Source organism: Hyaena hyaena, unplaced genomic scaffold, assembly GCF_003009895.1.
Source record: "Hyaena hyaena isolate Hyena2069 unplaced genomic scaffold, ASM300989v1 scaffold_43, whole genome shotgun sequence".
NCBI lineage: Eukaryota > Metazoa > Chordata > Mammalia > Carnivora > Hyaenidae > Hyaena > Hyaena hyaena.
This window is the reverse complement of record NW_024080675.1, coordinates 1,732,838-1,760,316: the sequence shown is the minus strand read 5'-3', so window position 1 is coordinate 1,760,316 and position 27,479 is coordinate 1,732,838. Positions and strand designations below refer to the sequence as shown.

The window sequence follows — 27,479 nt, the reverse complement described above, 5'->3', positions numbered from 1 at the left end:
CACAGTCTCTCTCTCAGAAATAAATAAAAAACATTTTTTTAAAAGTAAATAAATTAATGTTAAAAAAATAAAAAAATTTTAAAAAGAAGGAAAACAGACAAATCTGATAGGAAAAGGGTCACTCTGCACAACCTTCTATGACCAGGTTCATAATACTCCCACATTACAAATAAGAACACCTGAGATTTTGAAAACTCTGCTTTATTTGCAAACTGGCCACTCCAATATGCAGATGGTTTCTTCCTATGGGAAAATTAATATGTCACATTGGGTCCAGAGGGCTCTGGTTTCTATAGGGCTTTTTGGGTTTTTTTTCCTACCAGGGAAAACAGAGGACAGAGTGTCCCTATCCTGTACCTTTGGGTGTGGAAGCAAACCTGAGGGAACGGAAACGGGGGTGAGAAGACAAGGTGGAGGGATCTCCTATAGACTCTGGGGTGACCTGTAGCCGTAACTGCTGAAATCTACGGGCTTAACCATCCTGGAACCTTTCTGGAATCTCTGTCCTGCTGCTGTGTATAGGGGTCAGTAGCCTTAGGGTGGAGGCAGGGCTTCCGGGAGGGACCAGGACCGGCTAGCAGGACGCCAGCCCCCTTCTGCTCAGCCAGGGGGAGATACTGATAAAGGCAACTGAAGCTGTTGGGGCTCCCCTCCCCCTCCAAGCACCCATAGGCTTCCATGACCTGGCGGATGTCGTAGGGCGTGGAGGACAAGGCGGGGACAGTAGCCACCAGCCCGTCCAGCTCGGGGTCACCCCGCGGAGAAGCCGGGTCCGGGCCCCCAGCGCCCGGCTCCGAGCCATGGGGCCGGATGGAGACAACAGACGCCCTGTCCGAAGCGTGTCTGGGTGCCCTGGCTCTGTTCCTCTTGGCCGCAGGGGCGGGGCCTGGGAGCCCCGCTTCTTGCTCTTTCTGGATACTCTTTCTCCATTTAACCCGGCGGTTCTTAAATCAGACCTGCACCACCGGGTATTGTAAATGAATTTTCGATGCCACCAACTCCTGGGTGACATAATCTGGAAAGTGGGTCAGACTAAACAGGGCCTCCCACTCTGCCTTCTGATTGGTGGTGAATGAGGTCCGTTCTCAGCTTCTCCTCTTTGGTTTGGCTGCCGTCTGGTCCGCCTTTTCTGCTTGGCTAACCAGGAGTTGTCTTTTAGGTGTGCTGTTCTCAAACATTCCCTGGTGAAAACTATTCCCGTCGTAGCAGGTAGTTAGGGCATTCACCGGAGGAGGCCAGAGGGCTGTTGGGGTGTTTGTAGCTTGGATTTTCGGAGGCGAGAAAATTTCTTTGATATAAGTGTTTCTTAAAATATGGTACATCCATTTTAAGGTCTTCTAGACTGTTAAGAAGGAAAATAGCTTGACTGGATTATCCAGATAGACTCCTCTGCTCCTGCTCTCCAAATTGCCTGTAATGAGAACTTTTAAGATCTACTCTTGATGGGGGGCAAGATGGCGGAGTAGCAGGGAGTTCCATACTTCCCACCTGCATCTCTCAAAGAAGAGCTGAAGCCAAAGGATTCTGAACTGCAAAAGTCTGGGAGGAAATGAGATGGAATCCACTAAGAAGACAACCTCATAGGTGTGTGATTGCAAACTGGGGAAGATAAAAACAGGCCGGGACAAGGAGGCACAGAGGGGAGGGAGCCCCCTCTGCAGAGAGACAAAGAGAAGAGAAAGAGTGCCTGGGGAAGTGTAGAGCTGTACCCGGAGAAGAGAAAAACCTCAGCCAGGGACGGAGAGGGATCCTATCATTCCATATCTAACCACAGTGCTTTCTGAGAGAGATCCCATTTCTAACTGCAGAGCTTTCTTTGGGCTGGGTGCCCTGGTCCCAGAAATTTCCTCCCTGATAGACGGTATGCAAGGGATGCAATAGGCATCAGAAGGAACCGGTCCCTTGCTCTGTCTCCTGCTTGGAAGTGCCCTGGGTCCCAGAAGTTCCCTCTGGGATAGACCAAATGCATGGGACGACTTGGCATTAGGAGGAACCGGTCTCCTGATCAATCCCCTGCACGGATCTCTGCTAGGAAGTGCCTGGCTTGTGGGATTACATTTCAGGCAGTATCATTAATGCTCACAGAGTAAGAGCCTGAAATGCGTCTGGGTGTGGGACACAGAACATGGCCTACCTTGGCTGCACCCACAGCACGGTGAGATGGGACCCAAAGGAGTGTTTTAGAACACCTGATTCGAGAAGGATTGGGGAGTCACCATTTTTCTCCCCAAAACCACCAAGGCAGGGCCTCAGGGAGCAGCCCTCAGGACCCACAGTGGAGGCAAGACCTGCCTACACCAAACCATGCCCAGCGGCGCTGGGTAGCTGCTTTGTTACCTGAGCTGGATAGATGCCACAAAACAGACCCTCTCCCAAGATCACCACTGGTGCATTGCTGTGATTAACTCAAGATCAATTTTTACTATTCAGATATATTCTCCTGTATCACACTCTTATCTCTCCCCTCCTCTGGACTGGTTATTCTGGTTATAGGTTTGCTTAAAGAAGCATATTTAACCCACTCTCTTGATGCATGTTCTTTTTTTTTTTTAATGTTTTTATTTATTTCTGAGAGAAGAGACAGCGCGAGCAGGGGAGGGTCAAAGAGAGGGAGATACAGAATCTGAAGCAAGCTCCAGACTCTGAGCTGTCAGCACAGAGCCCGACGCAGGGCTCAAACCCACGAACCGTGAGATCATGACCTAAGCCAAAGTCGGACGCTTAACCGACTGAGCCACCCAGGCGCTCCTCTTGATGCAGGTTCTACACCTCCTTCATTACCTTCCTTTCTCTCTGAAATAATCAGACTATACAGTTTCTCTGGGTAACATTATCTTCGGGGGTTTTCCTCCTCACCCTCTGCTATATTCTCCTTTTTCTCTCTCTGAATTAAGCCTTTTTGTCTCTACCTGGTCAATGTTCAATTTCTTTTTCTCCCCATCCTTGTCATTTCTCTCTTTGTATATACTCTTCCATCAGCACTGTCTCCACCCTGCTCTTTATTTGTAGCTGGGATTTCTGGTTTTATGCTCTTAGACAGTCCTTTGTCTTCTGTTGTTTTTGTTTTGTGTTTTGTTTTTTTTTTCAGCTTGCTTGCTTGTTTCATTTGTCTTTGCGTTTGCATTCTTTTGTTCCCTGTTTGTTTGTCTGTCTGTTTCCTTTCCAGGGCAACCTCAAGAAACAAACAAAAGTACACATGGTGGGGAGTCCCAAACATCACTACAAGTAGGGAAATAAAGTAACCAAAGTCACAACAGGAGAGACCAAGGGACACCATTAAAAGAACACTTCCTGAATGGACAGGCCCTGTACAGTCAATGAGTCTTCCTTAATATAGCAGTACTCACAGGTGCAGAGTGCATAACAAGCTTTTAAAACTTACAAGAGAGAAAGCTAGCCAATATGCCGAAATGAAATAACTCCCTTCAAAAGAAATTCCAGAAAGAAGTGACAGCTAAAGAATTGGTCAAAACAGATATAAGCAACAAAACTGACCAAGAATTTAGAATAATAGTCATAAAATTAATCGCTGAGCTTGAAAAGGGCATAGAAGACACCAGAGATGCTATTGCTACAAAGATTATGGCAGAAGAAGAGAATTAATAAAGATCAGGGCAGGAATAAAAAATATAGAATCCAGAAAAACAGTTGAACAGATCAATGAAATCAAGAGTTGGTTTTTTTAAAAAATGAACAAAATTGATGAACCTCTAGCCAGGCTTCTCAAAAAGAAAAGAGAGAGCACCCAAATAGACAAAATCACGAATGGAAATGGATTTATTACAAATAATCCCTCAGAAATACAAGCAATTATCAGGGAATATTATGAAAAATTATATGGCAACAAACTGGACAACCTAGAAGAAATGGACAAATTCCTAAACACATACGTACTAACAAAATTCAAACAGGAAGAGATAAAAAATCTGAACAGACCCATAACTAGTGAAGAAATTGAATCAGTTATCTATAGTATCCTAAAAAACAAGAGTCCTGGGCCACATGGCTTCCCTAGGGAATTCTATCATACATTTAAATCAGAGTTAATACCCATTCTTCTCAAGCAATTCCAAAAAACAGATATGAAAGGAAAACTTCCAGATTCATTCTATGAAGCCAGTATCACTTTGATTCCCAAACCAGATAGAGAGCCAGCAAAAAAAATGAACTACAGGCCAATATCCCTGAGGAATATGGATGCAAAAATCCTCAGCAAGACACTAGCAAATCAAATTCAAGAGCATATGAAAAGAATTATCCACCATGATCAAGTGGGATTCATTCCTGTGTTTCAGGGCTGTTTTAATATTCACAAATCAATCAATGTGATACATCACATCAACAAAAGAAAAGATAAAAACCATATGATCCAGTCAATAGATACAGAAATAGCATTTGACAAAATACAGCATCCTTTCTTTAAAAATCCTTGAGAAAGTCAGGATAGAAGGAATTTAACTAAACATCATAAAAGCCATTTATTAAAAGCTCACATCTAATACCATCCTCAATGGGGAAAAATTGAGAGCTTTCCCCCTGAGATCAGGAACACGACAGGGTTATCCACCCTCACCACTGTTGTTTAACATCGTGCTGGAGGTCCTAGCATCAATAATCAGACTACAAAAGGAAATAAAAGGCATCAGAATTGGCAAAGAAGAAGTCAAACTTCCACTTTTCACAGATGACATGATACTCTACATGGAAAACCTGACAGACTCCACCTGAACTGAACTGATCCATGAATTCAGCAAAGTTGCAGGGTACAAAATCAATTTACAGAAATCGGTTGCATTTTTATACATCAATAATAAAGCAACAGAAAGAGAAATCAAGAAACTGATTCCATTCACAATTGCACCAAAAACCATAAAATACCTAGGAATAAATCTAACCAAAGTTGTAAAAGATATGTATGATGAAAACTACAGAAAACTTATGAAGGAAATTTAAAAAGACACAAAGAAATAGAAAAACATTCCATGCTCATGGATTGGAAAAATAAATATTGCCAAAATGTCAATACTACCCAAAGCAATCTACACATTCAATGCAATCCCAAACAAAATTGCACCAGCATTCTTCTCAAAACTCGAACAATCCTAAAATTTGTATGGAAACACAAAAGACCCCGAATAACCAAAGTAATTTTGAAGAAGAAAACCAAAACGGGAGGCATCACCATCCCAGACTTTAGCCTCTACTACAAAGCTGTCGTCATCAAGACAGTATGGTATTGGCACAAAAACAGAGTCATAGACTAATAGAATAGAATAGAGAGCCCAGAATTGGACCCACAAATGTATGGCTAATTAATCTTTGACAGAGCAGAAAAGAGTATCCAATGGAAAAAAGACAGCCTCTTTAACAGATGGTGTTGGGAGAACTGGACAGCAGCATGCAAAAGAATGAAACTAGATCACTTTCTTACACTATAAACAAAAATAAACTCAAAATGGATGAAGGACCTGAATGTAAGACAGGAAACATTCAAAACCCTAGAGGAGAAAGCAGGAAACAACCTCCTTACCTCAGCTGCAACAATTTCTTACTCAACACATCCCCAAAGGCAAGGGAATCAAGAACAAAAATGAACAATTGGGACCTCATCAAGATAAAAAGCTTCTGCACGGCAAAGGAAACAATCCATAAAACTAATAGGCAACCGACAGAATGGGAAAAGATAGTTGAAAATGACATATTGGATAAAGGACTAGTATCCAAAATCGATAAGGAACTCACCAAACTCCACACCCAAAAAAACAAATAATCCGGTGAAGAAATGGGCAGAAGACATGAACAGACACTTCTCCAAAGAGGACATCCAGATGGCCAATAGACACATGAAACAATGCTCAGCATCCCTTATCATCAGGGAAATGCAGATCAAAACCACACTGAGATACCACCTCACACCAGTCAGAGTGGTTAAAACAAATCAGGAGACTATAGATGCTGGCAAGGTTGTGGAGAAACGGGCACCCTCTTACACTGTTGGTGGGAAGGTAAACTGGTGCAGCCCCTCTGGAAAACAGTGTGGAGGTTCCTCAAAAAATTAACAGTAGAACTCCCCTATGACCCAGCAATAGCATGCTAGGAATTTACCCAAGGGACACAGGAGTGCTGATGCATAGGGGCACATGGATGCCAATGTTCATAGCAGCACTCTCAACAATAGCCAAAATATGGAAAGAGCCTAAATGTCCATCAACAGATGAATGGATCAAGATGTGGTTTATCTATATAATGGAATACTACATGGCAATGAGAGAGAATGAAATCTGGCCATGTGTAGCAACGTGGATGGAATTCAAGGATGTAATGCTAAGTGAAATAAGTCAGGCAGAGAAGGAGAGATACCATATGTTTTCACTCATATACGGAACAGGAGAAACTTAACAGAGGACCATGGGGGAGGAGAAGGGGAAAAAATAGTTAAGGAGTGGGAGGGAGGCAAACCGTAACAGACTCTTAAATACTAAGAACAAACTAAGGGTCGGTGCAGGTAGGGGAGAGGGGAAAATGGGTGATGGGCATGGAGGGCATTTGTTGGGATGAGCACTGGGTGTTATATGGAAACCAACTTGGCAATAAACTATAAAAACATAAAACAAAATAAAAGAATATTAGAATATTAGAAACCAAGTACAACTGAATAAAAAGTAAAATCTTTCACCAAATTTTCAAAAAAAATCTACGCTTAGCAACTTTCATATATAGTATTATTAACTACAGTCACCATGCTGTACATTGCATCCCCATGACTTATTTATTTCGTAACTGGAATTTGGTACCTTTTGTATCTTTTTGACCTCCTTCATCCACTTCACCTGTCCCCAACTCTCACCTCTGACAACCACCAATCTCTTCTCTGTATCTGTGAGCTTGGTTTTTTATTTGGCTTTGGAATTCTTTTAGGTTCCACATATAACTGAGATCTTGTGGTATTTGTATTTCTCTGTCTGACTTTTTTCACTTAGCATAATAATGCCCTCAAGGTCCAGTTATGTTGTCACAAATGGCAGACTTCATTCTTTTTTATGGCTGAATAAATTGTGTGTGTGTGTGTGTGTGTGTATACACCACATTTTCTTTTTTTGTACAGTATTTTCAGTTTTATTATAAATTGCACACACAATAAAAATTGTTGTGATGCATTTCTTGGTTTTCCTGGCACTCAGCACTTGCATTTTGAGCAGCTTTCTCTGTTTTTACCATCAACAAATTCCTTATATTATTTCAGGCATTCCTTCTTTGTCCTGCCAGGCTCTGCTTTTGCTATTTTTCCCCATCTCTCAGGTATATTTAATGGGTTTTCAAAGCTTGTTCCTAAAGCTTCTTTTCTGTTGTCCAAGGGGTAAAATCTGTGCATGGACCTTCAAATCGTTCTGAAGGTCTTGCTTGGGGCGCTATTCCATGCTCTTTTTAAAAATTTATCAAAGTCCTTTTTGTTTATGTCATCTTTTTTATGAGGATCAAGTTTTTGAAAGCTCTTTGCTCTACCAATATCGTCTTTGGCAGTTCTCTTGACTCCAGAAGAAGAAGGTATGTTCGTGTAATTAGCAATAACTTCTCATCCTCAATTTGTTCCAGCAGGAAAGAGGTTCAATTAAGTAGTAATTGCAGATCATCGTCTGCCTAATTTTTACTGCCATTTCCACTTTGTCAGTTGATTTGTCTGCATTCTTAGATGCTATCACATGAGAGCTTCAGATTCCTCTTTCTCTTTTCTAATGTGCTCATTTATTTCTTCTCTTTTTTTCAGAGCAGACTTTCCTACTTCTTTTGTAGGTGATGTGAGTGTTCCAAACACAGTAAGCTGGCCAGTTCAAGTCAATCACAGTATTTTTCCACTTCTTCTATCATTTTAACCTGCTCTGCCTCATCGTGGAGCCTACTTAAGATTCTCTCTCTCCTTCTGCTCCTCTCCCCTGCTCGTGCTCTCTCTCTCTCTCAAAAAAAAAAAAAAAAAGTGATTCCAGGTCTTACGTGTTTCAACGTTTTTGCCTTTCCTTTTTAATGGCTTTTTTCTGGATAATTTTTCCTTTTTAGCCAAGAATGCTTATTGTCTAACCTCCTCCTCCTCTTTCTGTTTCACTAACCAAGAAGCTTCTAGTTCAGCTTGTCTTTTTCTTTAGCTTCTTGTTCCTTCCATTTTGCTTCTGCTTTGGCTCTTATTTCTACTTCTTTCATGGCTTTTTATTCTTCTTTTAAATTTCTTTTTTTTTTTTTTTTACAAATAGTTTATTGTCAAGTTGGTTTCCATATAACACCCAGTGCTCATCCCCACAAGTGCCCTCCTCCATGCCCATTTCCCCCCTCCCCTGCCACACCCATCAGTCCTCAGTTTGTTCTCAGCATCTTTAAATTTCTTAATCCTTGGCCACAGCTATATGCGTTGTCAACTAATATTCTTACTCTGTTCATTTCTTTTTTCCTTAATGCCCTGTTGCTCTCTTCTGCTTTTCAATCCATCTCCTCTCATCACAACATTCCACTCTATTTTTCTTCTTCATCTAAATAAGAAAAATCTCTCTAAGAATCAAAACTGTACCAAAAAGAATAAAGTGCATCAATATCTTCAAATGATAAATTCATAACACCAAGGTTAGGGACATTTTTCCTTTTATTCTACCGTCTGGAATTCCTTTGAAACACTGGGAAAAATACTTCAAAGAAAGTGTCCTTTACTTCACTTTTAGAAGGGATTGAGTTATCAAAAGTAGGATCTACACTGTTGAATGCTTGTCTTTCCACCAGATCAGATAACATTTCATAAGCCTTAGTTATGCAAGTGAAGGAGTTGTTATCTCCTTCTTTATTGGTTCACCAGCTGCTTTCCATTTGTCTGTGTGTAAAACCATTGCTTGATCTTCCAGGCTTTGGGATTAAGTGTTTTTGACATGACAAACTCTTCTAACTGCAATTCTTCCTCTTCTGATTCCTCTGATAACTCTTTCTTATCCTCCAGCTCCTGAAAAGAGGCAGAAGCATTTCTGTTTCTCCTCTTAACAAAAGCGTCAAACCACCTGACAGGGTGTTGAAGCAGAGGTCAGACTGTGGGTGGAGCCCTGACCAGCCGCAGTGCTCAGCAGGAGGGCCCCAGGCTACCAAACATTTTCTTTATCCATTCATCCATAGATGGACACTGAGGTTGCTTCCATGCCCTAATTATTGTAAATAATGCTGCCATGAGCTTGGGGGTGAATATATCTTTTCAAGTCAGTGTTCTCATTTTCTTCAAATACCCAGAAATGGAATTTCTGGATTATATAGTAGTTTTATTTTTAACTTTTTAATGAAACTTCATATTGTTTTCCAGAGTGGCTGCACCAATTTGCATTTCCACCAACAGTGAGAATATGGAGAGAGATTTCCCTATTCTCCATATTCTCACTAACACTTATTATTTCCTGTCTCTTTGATACTAGCCATTCTAACAGTTGTGAGGTGATAGCTCATTGTGGTTTTTATTTGCACTTCCCTAATGGTTACTGATGTTGAGCAACAAGTACGTGTACATTATATATTGGCCATCTGTATGTCTTCTTTGGAAAAATGTATATTCAGATCTCCTCTCCCCATCTTTTTAAAATCAAATTGTTTTTTGCTATTGATTTTTATGCATCCTTTATTTTGGATATTAGCTGCTCAGTATGTTTCCTTTTAATTTTGTTAATGGTTTCCTTTGCTGTGCCTGTATCCTTTTGATATGGGCCTTCATTCTGGGAACCACTTACTCTCTGGCCCAATAGGATGTCCCAAAAGTTTTGACTGAGCCCTGGAATCAGTCATCTCCAAAAGCCCTGATACTTTTTAGTAGAAAATGACATTTAGAAACCTGATGAAAAGTGAGCTCATTGGTACTGAGGTGGAGAGGGGGTGCTACTGCAAGGCCATCATGCATACACATGCACATCTATACCCATTCTTTTATTTCTTTTATTAATTTAAAGTATTATATTTACTGAAATCATGAGTTCACACCAATACAGCCAATTCCAACTTAACACCACCATGTTCATTCCAGTTTTCTCCCTTTCCACTATGTAGTGAAAATCCTGACTCCCATTTTTCTTGATATCTTTATCTTTTGGATTAATCTCCCGGTTTGTAATCCATCTTCCATTACCGCTGCCATGTGTCCCCTACATAGACGGTGTCTTTATTCTGCTCAGGCTCTGAAACTTTATGGCCAGGCTGCACTCCACACAGGCGTCCTTATACCCAGCTTGGGTGCTGACACTGCTCTGGGTGCTCCACCATGTGAATGCCTTCCTTATACAGCTTAGCTCTAACACCCCAATTTGCACTGCCTGCAATGAACACTGCCACTTCCTCCCACTGGGGCCCTGACCTCACACCAGGCTGAGCCCGGTAAGATGCTCTAAATTGGTTCGGAGGGCTCAGATGCCTCCCATCACACCACCCACCTCAAGATGCCCACCTTAGTCTGACTTAAATATCTTTTTTCGGAAGGAGAAAGGTAGCCAATTGATACATTATCAAATGCTATTTTATTTTTAATATAATTTATTGTTAAGTTGGTTTCCATACACAAATGCTATTTTAAAACATGGGAATCGTTATGGAGGAAAAGAAATCACCAGACATTTTCATTTAAAACTACTAGAAGGGATCCCTGAGTGGCTCAGTTGGCTAAACATCTGTCTCTTGATTTTGCCACAGGTCAAGATCTCACAGTTTGTGAGTTTGAGCACTGCATCAAACTCCAGGCTCCGTGTTGACAGTGTAGAGCCTGCTTGGGATTCTCTCTCTTTCCCTCTCTCTCTACAGTGCTCACTCTCTCTCTTTCTTTCTCTCTTGCAAAATAAATAAATAAACTTAAAAAAAACTGCTAGAAAAAGATTTTAGGCAAATTATTGTTTTTTAAAATGAATTCTAACCATGAAGGAAATGTTTATTTCCCATGAAGTTCTTACATCAACCAATAAAAATGTATTCATCATACACTACTTTGTGAAATTTCCCTTAACATATACGTGGTCCAGTGCAAGAGGACAAATGTAGACTCGCAAATCAGCAGAAAAAATACTTGAAAGTTCAAGTTATATTAATAAACTTTCAAATAAAATATGTTCTATCTTTGTGCCTTGACAAATTATCTTTCATAACAAATATTTTTAAATGTATGAAATTATGTTTTTTTATATGATCAAAAGCTAAATATCAGAGACTACTGAATTTAATTATTACTGTGTGTCTGAGGTGTTCTGTTGATGAGTCAGTAATAACTGACGAGTAACAAAACAAAGGCACACAGAATTCATTAATTACATTTATTCCATGAAATTTACTTTTCTAGTTTTCATCCTAGCAAAACCACGAATTATGTGGTCATAATCAAGATTTTTCATTTAATTTGTTTCTACTGTGAGTCATTCCAAATTAGATAGCCTTTCTTGAACTGGAGAAGTTCCTATATGTTTTTGTTTGTTTGTTTGTTTGTTACCAATTTGAATTTGGAGAAACTTCGCTGAAACCACAGCAACTAAAGTAAAATCTCTACAGCATTCCTTAGATTCAGAAACAAATCATGAATTTTTGTATCATGCTACATATGAAAAATTATTGTAATTGCTAATATTACAAAAAATTTCACTGTGTACATCATTATCATTTATAATATTTATCATCTCTTAAGTCAGCATCTATATCTGAGATTTTATATAAAGAATTGATTACAGGGGTGCCTGGGTGGCTTAGTTAAGTGTCCAACTTCAGCTCAGGGCATGATCGCATGGCTTGTGAGTTTGAGCCCTGTGTAGGGCCCTGTGCTGACAGCTCAGAGCCTGGAGCCTGCTTCGGATTCTGTTCTCCCTCTCTCTCTGTCCCTCCCCCACTCACACTCTGTCTCTCTCTGTCTTTCAAAAATGAATAAATATTAAAAAAATTAAGAATCAAGTATAACACATGTTATATCTAGACCTAGTACATATCAGTTTAAGAGTAATATGAATCATCTAGTATTACACAATATTTCCCCGATGTCATGTTCAACTGTGGCAAGCAAGTAAGAAAATGGATTCTAGGTACTATTGGAATATGACAATTCATTGTGTGAAAATGTACTCATATAATCTGAGAGGAAGAAATTGGCCGGTTAATTAATTAGCTTTTTTTCTTGCCTAAGTCCTTCCCTCAGAAATGTTTGTTTCTAATGTTTGCAGTGGCACAAACTACAATCTTCACCACTCAGCCACAGTCACTTTTTATCTTGAGGACATGGAGTAAGGAATGAAGAGATGAATGCTGTTAGTCTCAAGAGGGGCTATTTAGGATTACAGGTCATGCTGTGCAACAGCTGAGCTCATCTCACGAGTGACACACAGTCCACACATTTGTTATTTGTGTGTGTGTGTGTGTGTGTGTGTCTGTGTGTGTGTCTGTGTGTGTGTGATAAATGGAGCCCTCTGAGGCATCGAGCCCAAGGCAAAGGCCCCTTTGCTGGATTCTAAGGACAGTAATGCTATGCGGCCTACAGGGTGCTACGTACTGTATAAAATAACACATGAAGTCATAAGACATGACTTATTTTTTCTTAAGTTTGAAATCTAAGTGGGGAGCTGCCTGGGGAGGGGGAGGAGTATTAGGACCTATAAAGTAAATAAACCCAATAAGGCTGAAAGGTGCCCAAATGTCCAGAAATGTGAGGCACTTTGTACATATTACCCCCTGAATCCCCATAAGTCCCAGACTGTCCCGGGGGCAGGGACTGTCTCAATAGCCATGGAGCCATGCAGAGCACCTGGTACAAAATCAATGTACAATAAATGTTGAGAAGGAAAGAAAGGAGCAAATGGCCTCTGAATTGATAAACTCAAGCTTCTGATGCTTTAAAAATAAGTTCTCCTGACCCCCAATGTGTCCCCCACTTCTTTCTCCCACCAGCCCTCTTAATTCTTCTTTAGCCCCTCAAAGCATACTCTTAGAAGTAAATCTTATCCACTTTCTTAGGTTTAAGATTCCAATGCATATTTGATATAGTCCCTCCCATTTGACTTTCTTTTAATTAATATTTACCATGGAAGTATTATACGTATACACATGTAACAATTTATCTGACCTTAGGGAATTTTTTTTTCCTATGCATTCTGTGTGATTTCATTTCTGTTGATGAGGTTTTTGACAAGGAAGTGAGGGACAGTAATCTTTAATATCATTAGAGATGGTTTTTACAACAAAGTAACATTCTTGAGATGATTTTCCAGACCATTAAAAACGGGAAGTCTTAATCATGCCCAGTTACAAAAAGAAAAGAAATAACTAATATGGAATGAACCCAAATTGTTCTTCATCTGTTGTGGAACAAGGCTATACAAGCACAATCACTCACACACTCACTCACAGCCATGCTCTAATTCACTCTCTTAAATGCCTGATATCTGATCCTATCTTGGTTAGTTCTGCTTGTTTTAATTATGATCAAAAGCTGGAAGTTGAGAAATAATCCAGATATTTGTCAAGCACCCACAAAGTTCCTCGTACCATATGAGGTCCTCAGAACATAGAGTACAGAAGAGACAGTCCTATTCTTAAGGAGTTTATAATCTAAGAGGAAAGGAAATAAGAACGTATAATTATAGTAACTACAAAATGAATAGGCCAAAAAACTGCATTTCCAAGTTAGAGAATGGGCTGAATAAAGTCAAGTCTTACCTAAATGCTGTTTTTCACAAATGCATACACAAAAGGAAAGAAAGAAGCCAATTGAGAGCATGATACATTTGACTTAACTTTTCAAAATTAAGGTAAAATTTCCTTACAGTGAAATGCATAGATCTTAAGTATACAGTTCAATGGGTTTTAACAAATGTACATACTTTCGTAACAAAATAGTGATTATGACACAGAGTATTTCCATCACCCCAGATAGTTCATTAATATCCATAGCCCCTCTTTCATTCCTCATTTGAGTAATTCGTGTTTTCTTTCCTTTATTCTTGGTCAGCCAATTTTATCACGTCTTTCAAAAAACCAACTTTTAACTATGTATTATTCCCCTTTGTATATTTTCTATATTATTGATTTCTGCTCTTTATTTTTTCCTTGTAGTTTTTAAACTTTACCTCCTCTTTTTCCAGCTTCTTAAGGTAGAAACTAAGGACACTGATTTGAGAATTTGCCATTTTCTGACATATGCATAAATAAATAAATAAATAAATAAATAAATAAATAAATAAAAAGGGCACCTGGGTGGCTTAAGTCAGTTAAGCTTCTGACATCGGCTCAGGTCATGATCTTCTGGTTCGTGGGCCCATATTGGGCTCTGTGCTGACAGCTCAGAGCCTGGAGCCTGCTTCGGATTCTGTGTCTTCCTCTCTCTCTGCCCCTTCCCTGCTCATGCTCTGTCTCTCTCTCTCTCTCAAAAATAAATAAACATTTTTAAAAATTTAAATAAATAAAACAGGAGCGACTGCATGGCTCAGTCCATTGAGTGTCTGGCTTTGGCTCTGGTCATGATCTCACATTTTGTGGGTTTGAGCCCCATGTAGGGCTCTGTGCTGACAGCTCAGAGCCTGGAGCCTGCTTTGGATTCTGTGCCTCCCTCTTTCTGCCCCTCCCCCACTCACACTGTGCCTGTCTCTCAAAAATGAATAAAGGTTAAAAAAATTTTTTTAATAAATAACACGTTTCCCCATAACTTTTGAAGTATTTGTTATTATTGTTCAGTTTGAAATATTTTCTACTTTTCTCTTTGATGTTTCCTGACATACATCTTATAAAGAAATGAGTTGTTTAATTTCCAAATATTTAGAGTTTCTTTAAGTGTTTTATTTGTAATTAATTTCTAATTAATTTCATGATATTGTGAGAATATACTCTATAAGATTTCAACTTTTTGAAATTTATAGAGAATTATTTTATGAGCCAGCATATGGTCTAACTTGGCAACCATTCCATACTCATTTTGAAAAAAATTCATATTCTGTAGTTGCTGGGTGAAATACGCTATAAATTTCAATTAAGTCAAACTGGTTGACCTGTCTTCCATATCCCTATTGATTTTTGTGTATTTGTTTTATCCACTTGTTACATTAATTGCTGAGAGAGGAATGTTAAAACCTGTGCATTTGTCTATTTCTCCCTTTGATTCTGTCAGTTTTGCTTCACGTATTTGGAAGTTGTATTATTAGGTTTATAGATACTTAGGATTTTTATATTTTCTTGATGAATCAATACTTTCATCATTATAAAATGTTCCTCTTTAGGGGCACCTGGGTGGCTCAGTTGGTTAAGTGTCTGACTTCAGCTCAGGTCATGATCTTGCAGTCTGTCGAGCCCCACAGCTCAGAGCCTGCAGCCTGCTTCAGATTCTGTGTCTCCCACTCTCTCTGACCTGCGCCTGCTTATGCTCTGTCTCTCTCTCTCTCTCAAAAATAAATAAACATTTAAAAAAAATGTTCCGGGGCATCTGGGTGGCTCAGCCGGTTAAGCATCTGACTTTGGCTCAGGTCATGATCTCACAGTTCATGGGTTCAAGCCCAGCGTTGGGCTCTGTGCTGACAGCCAGCTCAGAGCCTGGAGCCTGTTTCGGATTCTGTATCTCCCTCTCTCTCTGACCCTCCCCTGCTCACGCTGTCTCTCTCTCAGAAATAAATAAAAACATTAAAAAAATGTTCCTCTTTATCTCTGGTGATGTGCCTTGAAGTCTACTTTGCATGATGTTAATATAATCACAACTGCTTTCTTATGCTTATGCCTGCATGATCTCCCTTTTTTCTCATTCGTCTACTTTGAACTTATCAGTGTGTTTATGTTTAAAGTGCATTCAACTGTGCACAGTTGTCTCTCTCTCTCTTTAATCCATTCTGACCATCTTATTCATTTAATTGCAGTATTTAGTCCATTTACAGTGAAAATATTTATTGATATCTTTGGGACTGGGTTTATAATCTTGCTTTTAGTTTTCTATATGTCCAATGTATTATTCTCTCCCTCCTTTCTTTTTTCTTTTGGCCTAAGCAAATATTTTTAATATTACATTTCAGTTCTAATTTTTTTTTTAGCAACACATCTTTACATTATTTTTAGTGGTTGCTCTAGGGATTACAATATGTAATTTTACTTATTACAGCTTAATTAGGGTTAATATTTTACACATACAATTAAAAGAGTATACTGTACAATTCCATTCCTAGCCCTCCATATTTTGTGCCTTTTTTGTGTGATATATATCATTGTTACATATGTTTTTAAATCCCACTATAAAGTGTCACTATTTTTGCTTTAAACAGTATGTTTTTAAAAGTTAATCAGTCTAATGTTTATAACTGGAATCACAGAATGAAAGAAGAGAGTGAATGGAGCAAAAAATACTTTTCCAAACTTTGTGAAAAACATGCACTTAGGCATATATTTATCCAACAAGTTTAGTCAACCCCAAGTTGACAAAGTACACACATGTGCTCGTGCATACACACACACACACACACACACACACACATACACCTTAAGCTGGAGAAAAATAGATGCATTACATGCAGAAGAATAATGATAAGAATGACAGCTAAATAGAATTAGAAATAATGGAGGCCAGAATACAATGAACACCTCTTAAAGTGCGGGACAGAAACAAGAAAAAGCTTTTAGCACATAATTCTAAATGCAACAAAAATATCTTCCAAAAGTAAGCGTGAAGGTTTAGTTTCCCATATTTATAGGGTGATGTATTCAAGTAAATCCTTCCATAGATACTGATTATGAAATCTGGACAAAATGTTTTTAAAAAACAACTATTTAAAGGCATTCAAAAGAAACCACGGAAAAGTTTCCACTTGAAAAACCCATGACTGAAATAGGTAAGAATTGTGTTTGGGAATTGGGTTTTTGTCTTAAGGTATTCTTCCTAACCCTGTATATCCAGAAGCAGAAAACTAAAGCCTTATTCATTCAGTGTAACAGAGGACAGCGTTCAAGCCTGAAAGAGCAGCTAGAAATTTAGAAATGTAATCCTAAAAGGGCAAACATGTCAAAACCTGAGTATTAATCTGCCCATAAGCTGACCACTAGTTTATGATTGCATAGGACATATCAATGGGACAATAACAGTGTTAATCCAGTCAAATTAACTGCTTATTAAAATAAAAAAAACAACAATCCTGGACTCCTGGGTGGCTCAGTCAGATGAGTGTCTAACTCTTGATTTTGGCCCAGGTCATGATCCTAGTGTCGTGGGATTGAGCCCCACATCAGGCTCCATGCTGGACATTAGAATTCTCTCTCTCTCCCTCTGCACTTGTTCCCTGCTCATGCTTATTCTCTCTCTCTCTCTCTTTCTCTAAAATAAAATAATAATAATAATTAATAGTAATTATTGCAGAAAATATGAAGTTAGGAATGTGATTTGCCTAAGCAAAAAACCCAACAATCCTTAGAAGAATATAAGAATATTCTTATTCTTGTTGATACAATGTATTATCTATGATATTCGGTTTTCAATAAAAAATTACTGGCTATACCAAAAAAACAAAAAAACAGGAAAGCATGACACGTTCAGGGAGAAAGGAAATCAACAGATAGTGATTCTGAGTGGGCCCAATGTTGTATATAGAAGTCAAAGATTTCAAAGCAGCTATTATAAAGAAGTAAAATGTGTTCAGAGAACTAAAGGAAACAGTGGTCTCAATTCTCATACAGATAAAGAATCTCAATAGACGTGTGGAAATTATTTTTTAAAAAAGAACAAATACAAATTCTAGAGGAAAAAGCAGAATAATAGAAATGGAAAGTTCATTACGTGAACTCAACTTCATATTTGAAATGTCAGAAGACAGAATCAGTAAACTTTAAAGAGATCAAAAAATTATTCAATATGAAGAATAATGAGAAAAAAGATTAAAGCATTTTCAAAAACCTGTATGACAATGTAAATGGAGTCCCAAAATAAGAGAAGAGAGTGTGAGACAGGAAAAATATTTGATGAGTGTTGGCTGAAAATTTCCCAAATTTGGTAGAAAATATTAATTTCCATATCCAATAAGCTCAACAAATCCCCACATAGGATAAATACAATGAAAACCACAACTAGTTAGCACATCAGGGTCAAACAACTAAAAACCAATAACACTATATGTTAGTTATACTGGAATTTAAAAAATAAATAAATTTGAAAACTGCTGAAAACCAAAAGTAATGACAATTCTTAAAAACATATATTTTTCTGGTGTTCTTATTGTTGATAATAGGAGAAGAAATCCAAGACCAACTACTCCAGTAATGGTTGGAAAGAAGTCCTATACATTTCTCTTATGTCTGGTTCCTCTAAGACCAGATGATTAACTTATACCTATTCTACTTGAATTTCTGTTATGCTCTACATGTCCTGTTACTTATTTTTAGGATTACTCTGTACATCCTATGACTACTTACTCCTTTGAACTATTTCTATTAGTCAGCTCAGGCTGGTACAATGAAATACCATAGACTAGGTGGCTTAAACAACCGCCTATTATTTCTGACAGTTCTGGAGGCTGGGAAGTCCAAAATCAGGTGCTAGCAGATTCAGTTCTCGGTAAGAGCTTTCTTCCTGTCTTATGGATGTCTGTCTTCTTGCTGTGTCCTCACATGATGGAGAGAAAGAGAACTCCAGGGTCACTTCTTCTTATAAACACACTAATCCCATCATGAGGGTCCTTTCTCACACCTCATCTAAACCTAATTGCCTTCCAAAGACCACACCTATAAATACCACCAAACTGGGTATTCTGGAGGGACACAACATTCAATCCGTAACACGATCATTTGTCCTCTTAAAGCAATCAAAACACTTAATTGCTCTGCTGCTTTTTTTTTTCCTATGTTTATATTTTGAGAGAGAGAGAAAGACAGAGTGTGAGCAGGGGAGGAGCAGAGAGAGAGAGGGAGACACAGAATGTGAAGCAGGCTGCAGGCTCTGAGCTATCAGCACAGAGCCTGATGAAGGGCTCAAACCCATGAACTGCAAGATCATGACCCTAGCTGAAGTCAGATGCTCAACTGACTAAGCCACGCAGGTGCCCTTGTGCTACTTTTAGTAAAGTTTTGGTTAAGCCTGTAGCATTTAAAAAATAAACTCTTTGGACTTCTCTTAAAGCAAACTACTAAACTTGATCTGTTTCTTAGTTTATTTGAAAAAGAAGATGCATTTGAAGACTTGAATTTAGGAAGAGTGGTGGGGGAAAGGCTGTCATCTAACCCAGGACTTTTAGACAGCTGTCAAACATTCCAGAATGGTTCTTTAACCATTTAAATGACCCTTAATTTTCTTTATTTTATCACTTTGTTGGTCACTATCTTGGGAGTTGGAATAAGAATATGGTTTAACATATTGTTAAAATGATCATGGAAAGAGAGGGAAAGCTTTCATCTAAAACATTCTGTTTCCCAGTGCCCCCTGCCTTCCAACCCTCAGATGATAAGCAGTATTAACAGCTCTCAAGAATCATTAACATGGCACTTCCCAAACTTCTCTTCCTCTATTTAGAAGAAAAAATTCTTCTCTTATCAAGGACCAAAATTAATATTAAAAAATGTATTTAACTGGACTCATTCTTTCATTTCCAAGACTGATTTAACAGTGGTAGCATAGGCTGACACTGGAATGAAATTGAAACAATCTAAATCTAAAAACAAATTGTATCCATATAATAAATTTTAGTATGTTTTAGCTGTACTTCAAGTAAATTTTAAGGTTTTTGAAATCACTTTACAAAAAAAAAAATGAAAGCACTTTACTTAAATCAAATTGAAGGGAATGTGTAGCTGTTTTATAAAACTATTGAGCAAATTTGGTCCACAAAAATATTCTTCAGAACAACCTAAAGTAAAGTAATAGCCATTTGGTTAAGTTCTACCCTTTGAGAAGGGAAGGCAGTGTTTTTAACCTTGAGCATTATATGGAATAGCTTTAGGAGAACTGAAAGTTGTTCTTTTTTTTTTTTTTTTTTAAGACATCACCACCTTTAATATAGTGATGAATGGCATCCTGTGAGTGAAGAATAATAGATGGAAAAACTGAAGGAGAAAAAGGGCTATGTTGGAACTCCTTAGGGCTAGCCACAGCATGATGGCATTCCCCCAGACCAGAGTCAGCACATTTCAACAGAACCAAATTCTAAATCTGAATTTGGTGGCTTGTGTTTTCACTTACAGTTCTAATCGCAGTTTTATTTGTTCTGTGTTTTCTTCTTGGCAATCCTAATTATTGACACAAGGGACAAATTGGTCAAATTTGTGGCTAGAATCAGGATACTTGTACCTGACAGGAATTTGTGCCTATCTTTTATAGCTTGGAGTATAAGACTCTATCCAAAATCAAGCAAGTGAGAAATTCAAGATGCAATGGGTAGAGATGGAATTTTCCAGCTCTTGAGATGGGCAAGAGAATAAGAAATACCTATTTTTATACATTTAGTTTAGGTTTATTTCTTTTTCTCAGCACATTTTACACACATGAAATATGAGAGGAAATTTACTCTACCTTGGATCTCTGTAAACTCCAAATTACTTTGGCTGTAATGCAGAGAAATTTTGAAAACAGGTCCAGATTGTTAATTGCCTGTCAATTTGATTTTGTTCACCACATTGAAACAAACTTGACAAGCTTGTCAGAGAACCTGTAGTTTCCTCAATTTGCCTCTACTCCCTCTCTCAAGGAGAGGAAGTTTGCATATCCAAACATTCCAAATCTTTTCTACCTCCCCTAACCCCCCAAATTCTGGACATTAGTTTGTTTTTTCTGTTTTCTTAGCCAGAGTGCAGAGAATAGGCTTATCTCCTCTTGTTCAAATGGGCCTGATCTCTTCCCACTTGGGAGTAAAAGAGTCTCAAACCTGGTTGTTAAGTACAAAGCATAAAAGGAACCAAACTGTGTTAAAAAATTAAACCTCAGGAAATTATTCAGTACCCTTTCTAGGGCATGTACCTCTAGGTTCACTGAGCTAGTACCTGCATTTCTAAGGGAAAACTTGCATTTGTAGGTTAAGGATGGGTGTTTCTATGATATGGAGGTTTGTCAACCCTGTTAGAAAACCCTCTGTATAGAGATCAGCCTAATCAAGAATTTCTCTGAACTATTAAATTTGCTTAAAAAGTAAATCAGTCTCCTCAGCAAGTATATACATGAATCATAGGAATCAGCTTCATGCATCTCATGGCTACTTATATCTGAGTATACACAGTCAAGACACATGGCAAGTGTTGTTTGTACAAGTGACATGGGATCAATATAAAGAGGTAGTCTGGATGGTCAGGACAGCTGAAAGACCCCTGGACAATCACATAATTGAGTTCTTTTCATTTTCATCATCTGTGTGGAAGAGGGGATGCTAGATGAAGTCTACAACGTTGGCTTTCTCCAAGGGTTTCCAAATGTGAGTGATCATAAAAATTATCTGCAAGCTTTGTAAAAATACTTTTTAAGCCTCACCTCATACCTCATAGACCTGAGTCAGCAATAGGTCTTTGAAATTTATATAATTTGAAAAGCTCCCTGGTTGATTAGGGATCAGCTAGTTTTTTGAGAACCACTGCTTTAATTTCTTTTTTTACATGGTATAAATTAATTTTTAAATTAGGATGATAATATAACAAATTATAACTGAATATCTACTTGTCTGAACTCAGTGGTTTTGCATAATAACCAAAATAATGTTGGCAAAGCCAGAAAATTTCTACTTAAGATATTTAAGGATTCATGGCTGTCCATAAAGCTAGCCTGACTCTGCAGCACTTTCTCTACTTAACTGCTCTTCTCTCTCCCTACCATCCCTTTCATTTGAAGAAATTACTTTATTCTCCAATAAAATATGTGTATTGTTTATGTTGATTATACAAAGCAGTATATGCATGGCAAAAAATTTAAACACATAAAGTAAAAAGGACAAAAAGTAAACATGATTTCAAACTCTACCATGTTCAGATAACCCCTATTAATTTTGGATCTATCCTTTCATAAAACTCTTTGTGCACACATAGAAATACACAACTCTAAATATATATTTATATAACTGTTGTAGATTAGATTATTGATCAGAAATACTAACTCTCTCTCCTAACACGTCCATGAGTAGAGCATACTTCCCAGTCACTGGACTTTGTCATTCCCTTTGGCCAATCAATGACAATGTACCAGTTTCAAGCCCAGGCTTACACATGCATCTCATATCTCTTCTTGATCTCTTGAAATTCTGTTATTCCATAAGACCCTACCCCAGCCCTCCCACTGACCCTACTTTGTGCAAAACCTTCTCTGCTGGTCCAGTTAAGCCACAGCTGTAGTAGATAAGTAAATGCTTATTGCTCACCTTCAGTGAAAGGTTGCAACTCTTTTTACACTATATATAGGCAATGAAAGAAAAAAAATTTAAGTTTAGAGAGAGCATGTGAACAAGGGAGAGAGGCAGAGGGAGAAAGGGAGAATCCAAAGCAGGCTCCATGCTCAGCGTGGACCCCCCCCCATGTAGGGCTCAATCTCACAATCCTGGCATCATGATCTGAGCCAAAATCAAGAATCAGACATTCAATTAACTAAGCCACCCAGGTGCCTCCCCCCTCCAAAAATTTTAAAATAATAAATTTTATAGTATTATCCATCCATGCATGAACACCATATTTTTTAAATTTTGTTGTTGATTTTTATTTGCTTGTTTGCTTACTACATCTCTGCTACTTTCCTTACCATCCCTCTCCTCCAACCCCCATGTATGCAATAATACCAATCTATATTGTATCTTTCTATACCTTTTTCCATTTTTATATAATTATGTACAAATATATAAACATATACACGAAGGAGAATTGTCATTGTTTTACAAAAATAGGATAATATCACAACTATGATCTATCATGAAGGATACTAAGTACAAGCACATATGTATGTCCTCATTAAATAAAAATAAAGTCATTAGGGTGGGCCCTAATCTAGTATGCCTTGTATCCATATAAGAAGAGAAACTTTGGATACAAATACACAGAGGGAAAACTATGGGAAGACACAGGTGGAAGACAGCCTTCACAAGCCCAAGTGAGAGGCCCAGAAAAAAAACAAAACAAAACAAAAAAAAACCAGCCCTCTACAACTGTGAGAAAATAAATTCCAGTTATTTAATTTACCTGGTACTTTGTTCTGGCAGCCTTAGCAAACTAATACAGATAGGAGAAATCCATTAAAAGACAGAGGAAAAAGGGCACTTATACATTGCTGTAGGAAATGTGAATTCTAACAGGCTTTTTAGAAAACAACTTAGCTATTAAAAATTTGTTTCTGGTTCTTTTGCCACTAAAACAATACAATTAAAAATATATACATGCATTTATCCTCACCGAATAAGCCTTTATCTTTATGGACAAATTCCCAAGAGTGGAAATGCTGGCACCAGATCATAAAAAAGAAGCTTTTCTTGTGGGTTCCCCAGAGTCCTATTCTTCTGCCAATGACTCTTTAAAATTGCTGCTCTCAAAATATTTCCCAAAACTTAAGCAAGTTAAGTATGAAAATTACTTCAGAAAATCACTGTCAACAAAATAAAAGGTAGCACAACTCTGAAACAAGGCAGTTTGTATTCATTTCCTATTGCTACATAACAGATTACCACAAATTCAGTGGCTTAAAGCTGCACGTATTTACTATTTCACAGTTTCTGTGGGTCAGAAGACTAAGGATGGCTTAGCTGAATCGTCTGCGAGGCTGAAACAAGGTGTTAGCTGGGCTGCATTCTCATGTACAGGCTCAACTGGGGGAAAAGCTGCTTTTAAACTGATTTGGGCTGTTGGCAGAATTAATTTCTTTGTGGTTTTAAGAGCGGCGTCTTACGGGCTGGAGGCTAGAGACCACCTGTAGGGCTTTGTCATGTAGGTTTCCCCAACAATACCATTTTCTTCATCAAGCTAGCAAACAGCCTATAAAGTGAGTCTGCTAGTAAAACAGAGTCTTACACAACATACTCACAGGAGTGGCATTAGGCGCCTTTGTCATATTCTATTGGTTATGAGCAAGTCACAAGATCTGTCTACATTCAAGGGCAGGGAATTACACAAAGATGCAAACACCATTTGACAGAAATCATAGGAGCCACCTTACAATCTGTCTGCCACACAGATTTGAAAACTTCCTTGTTTGTAAGTGAAGACATACACTCCCTTTCTTGGTACTTTACTAATCAAACTTACCTGAAATCGGTGTGCCTGATTTCCCAAAACAAGTCAGTAGAGATATCTGGTATTACTTGCTCCTTTCCTGAACTTTCTATGACTTGATGTTCTGTTCACTAGCTTTGTTATGACTAAATTCAAATCAGAGAACATTTGTTGAATATCTTCTAAGTAATCATCTTTTCAGAGGTTGTGAGAGGTCTGACCACTTCCATTTATTGAGACTACTATTAAAATACAAATTTGAACAAATTTCTAATAAGGGTTACAACATTGTTACATATTTAAAGGGAACTTCAGAACTAAAAAACACAATATCTGAAGTAAAAAATTCCCTGGATAGATTTAATTGCAAAACATAGTTGGAAGCATAGTCAGTTATTTTCAAGTTAGATCAATAGAAATCTGAAAAAAAAAAAAAAGAAAGAAAATTTTTGAAAAAACTAACAGAGCCTTAGGAATCTGAAAGATAAATTATTAAAAGAGCTGACATACAGGCAACTGGAATCCCAAAAATAGAGAAGAGAGAGAATAGGGAAGAAAAAAATATATGAGGAATTCATGGCAACAAAACTTCCCACATTTGGTTAAAAAAATAATATATATATATGTAATCCATTTCCATGAGTGCAGACTCATGTGACTTACTTCTGGTAAAGAAAATAGAGAAAATTGATGGGATGTGACTTGCTTTTGGTGAAGAAAATAGAGAAAATTGATAGGATATAATTTCCATGATTAGACGACAAAAATTGTGACTTTTCTCTTGGTAGTATGCACTCTCTCTCTCTCCTCACTCAACCACCCCACCCCCCTTCTCCATTCTACTTGCTACTTTAACTAAACAGGCTACCATGCTGTGAGATGCTCTATGGAAAGGACTACATGGCAAGGAACTGAGGGAAACCTCTGGCCAGTAGCTCATGAGAAACCAAGACATCTAGCCAACAGCCCATAGGGAACTGAATGTTGGCAACAATCACAAACATGAGGTATGTGTGCATTCTTCACAGTCAAGCCTGAGAAAATTGCAATTAGCCCATGAGAGACCAATACCAGCGAACCCAGGAAGCTGTGCCTAGATTCTGAATTCCTGACCCACAGAAACAGTAAGATAATAAATGTGTATTGTTTTAACTGCTAAGTTTTAGAATAATTTGTTACATAGTGATAGATAACCAAATACCATTGAACCAAAAATAAAGAGAAAATTGTGAAAGCAGATATAAGAAATATTACATACAAGCAGGAAAATTATTCAATGACTTTGGACTTTTCATCAAAAGCTATGGGGACCAGAAAACCGTGAGCAATATTTTTCAAGTCCTTAAAGAATAAAACTATTAATTCAGCATGCTGTATCTAGCAGATATATCCTATGAGAATGAAAGAAAACTAAAAATGTTTTTAAAAAATTTAATGTTTATTTATTTTTGAGAAAGAGAGAGACAGAGTGTGAGCGAGGAAGGGGCAGAATGAGAATGAAACATAGAATCCAAAGCAGGCTCCAGGCTTTGAGCTGTCAGCACAGAGCTTGATGAGGAGCTCAAACTTACGAACCATGAGATCATGACCTGAATTGAAGTCAGATGCCCAACCAACTGAGCTACTCAGGTGCTCCATAAAAAAGGTTTTTAAATAAAAGTAAACTAGGAGATTTCATTACCACCAGGATGTACTATAAGAAATGCTAAAGGGAATTCCTCAGACTAAACAGAAATGACATAAAAGAGAAGCTCAAATCTTCAGGAATGAATTAGAGCCATCAATTAAGAATGGTAAATATTGAATCGCTATATGTGACTGCTTCTCCTATTCTATTTCAAATAAACATAATTGTTTAAAGAAAAAAATTATAGAATTATTTTTGAAGATTATAATGATGTAGATATAATACATATGATAACTAGACCAAAAGAATGGCAGATGGAGGGTTAAATGGACCTATACAAATGAAGATCTACACATTATTAGACATGAAACTTTAAATCCAAATATACTGAAAAGTTAATGATGTATATTGTAACTTCTGGAATAAATAACTAGAAATCAGTGCTAAAATATCTAATAAATAAAAATAAAATTCCAAAGGAGGTAGAAGGTGAGGAAACAGCAAAACAAAACAAAAAACAAAGGAGACAAAAAAAAAAATTACGAAAAACCAGACTTAAATCAAACCACATCTCTCATTACATTAAATGTTAAGGGACTAAACATTCCAAAATAAGGGGATAGGGAATATCAGAATAGATAATCTGGGGCAGGAAAGCAGGACTCAACTCAGAAACATATTTAAAATAATGTTCCTGGGGCGCCTGGGTGGCTTAGTCGGTTAAGTGTCCGACTTTCGCTTAGGTCATGATCTCGCGGTTCTTGGGTTCGAGCCCTGCGTCGGGCTCTGTGCTGACTGCTGGCTCAGAGCCTGGAGCCTGTTTCAGTCTGTGACTCCCTCTCTCTCTGACCCTCCCCTGCTCATGCTGTCTCTCTCTCTCTCTCCTAGAAATAAATAAAACATTAAAAAAATTTTTAATAAAATAAAATAAAATAATGTTCCTTACCTTTTATCCAGCATTTCTAGGTGCTTTTGGCAGAAAAGCTTTTAGGCCTATAATTTTTCTGAACAAGAAATCTTGATGTCCTCCTTCACTGTGAGTTTACTAGAAAGGGGAAGTAGAATGACAACAGCTTATATGCACCAAATAATTCTATGCCTGGTTGATGGACAGCCTTCAACAATAAAATAAGAGGAACTTTAGAAGAAAATGATGTCCTGGGTATCTAGACCAGTTGATGACTTCCAAAAAGGGACATTTTGTGTGCTTTGTGCATGTGGTCTTTAGATTTAAATTCTTTTTCCTCCTGTTTCTCATTTGACAAATTTTTTGGAACATCTTTCTGCCAGGCACTGTGCTATAAATTGAAAATACAGAAAGGAACAAAACAGACATAGTCCCTGTCCTTAAGAAGCAGCCTAATTGTGTAAATAAATGTTTAATAACACTTATGAGAAGTGTTAAGTAAAAATTGAGTCAGACATGAGAGTCAGACTACAGATTACTTCAGCAGAGATCCTAAGCCTCATGCATTGGGAACATTCAATTATCCTGGAGAACCAAAAAGAAAGCTTAATTGTGTGGTAACAAACTTCATTCCCCATGCTTTCATCAGGTTTCTGCATTGTGCTAAAATTTTTACTAGACATTTCTGTGTTTTAGTAATCAGTAACTACTTACCACCCTGTTCCTATCTGAACGGGCTTTGCTACAGTATACATTCCTTACCTGGAATTCAGGAACTGTGGGCTGATTGATATGAATGTTGGCCAT

The 27,479-nt window shown here is 37.9% G+C and overlaps 1 pseudogene; it reads right to left on the bottom strand.

Annotated features, from left to right (window-relative positions):
• Positions 1-464: 464 nt before the first annotated feature.
• On the bottom strand, positions 465-27,479 carry LOC120230501 (annotated as a pseudogene).